The sequence below is a fragment of the Opisthorchis viverrini genome (genome assembly GCF_000715545.1).
Source record: "Opisthorchis viverrini unplaced genomic scaffold opera_v5_509, whole genome shotgun sequence".
In the NCBI taxonomy this organism is placed as follows: domain Eukaryota; kingdom Metazoa; phylum Platyhelminthes; class Trematoda; order Opisthorchiida; family Opisthorchiidae; genus Opisthorchis; species Opisthorchis viverrini.
The window spans coordinates 237,296-238,660 of NW_008752168.1; positions in this window are offsets into that span (position 1 = coordinate 237,296).

The window sequence follows — 1,365 nt, forward strand, 5'->3', positions numbered from 1 at the left end:
CCTCCAAACGACACATGGACGCACTTTTCGTCATTCAGAGGAAGGTGCCAGTCCAACGACCACTGCTTGGCAGCGTCTACATCCATTCGGAGGGCACTGGCATTGGAACTCCAGGATTTCAAGTCGTCCGCAGAAAGTAGACATGGACTTTCAGGAAAATCTGGGAGGTCGCTGACGTAGATCAGAAACAGCACTGGTCCCCGGACGGAGCCTTGAGGAACTCCAATGGAGACCTGCGCTCGAGAAGAGTAAGTCGAGCCTATTATCACTCGGAATAATCTGTCTGACAGGGACGCCTTGATCCATCGAGGGATTTTCCCTTGAATCCCGTGAGACCTGAGATTTTGGAGCAGCGGAAGTGGGGGCACCCTGTAGCACTTGTAAGCTGCTCTTTTTCATGCTCAGTATCATCTTTTTCCATCATTATCGGTCACATCGCTGTACAAATTTTGTTTTACTGAAATACAACCGCTAGCGCCCGCATTTTGGCTAAAACTTGACTTTGAAACCTTTGCTGAGTGACTGTTGTTGTGACCGCCGGTTGGCTATATTTGACCGCTGCTAACACTAAACGTGAACAAACATTTTAGCTACAAACACTGGACTAATATGTTCACGGTTGTGGAACAACATTTCGATCACCGGAGATCTGGAACACCAGGAAGATAGAATTATTCTTGGTGTGGTGGTTCAACGGAATACGGAACTACGGAATCTCATTTTGAACTGCGAGTCAAGATTTACTTGCATTTTTCTCCATGTGACTTTGTATCTCGCTTATATTAGTAACTTGCTCTGTTCACTAGAGATTCCATTGGGCCGTTACCCACTTCTTAATCGGTGAGCCCGAACCTTTTTTGGTGTTTTCTATTTTCTTGCTGGCTCAGAACTCCCATATCTCTCACGTATACGCCTTGTCCAGTAGTTTTTTTTAACCATGTCTAACGAAGACAGACTCAACAGTGAGTTGGTTGGAAACGCCGTTCACGTAACACTGTCAGCTTTTAGGGACAGTAACCTTAGAGTATGGTTTATCCAACTGGAATGCTACTTCCATTCCCGCCTAATTACCTCACAGCAGACCATGTTTTCTTACGTGGTTTCTCAACTCCCGACTGAGGTTGCCGCGGAGGTTATTGACCTGATTGATCCTATGCCGGCATCAAATCCCTATACCACACTAAAGGCAGCAATTATTAAACGGACAGCCACCTCGGACGAAGCGAATCTGCAAAAATGGCTTGCAGGGGTCGAACTGTGCGATCGCACACCTTCACAACTGATACGGCACATGCAAAACCTTGCATGCGGGAAGTCTTTTGACGACGCAATTTTAAAGCAGTTGTGGCTGCAGTGTCTCCTCTT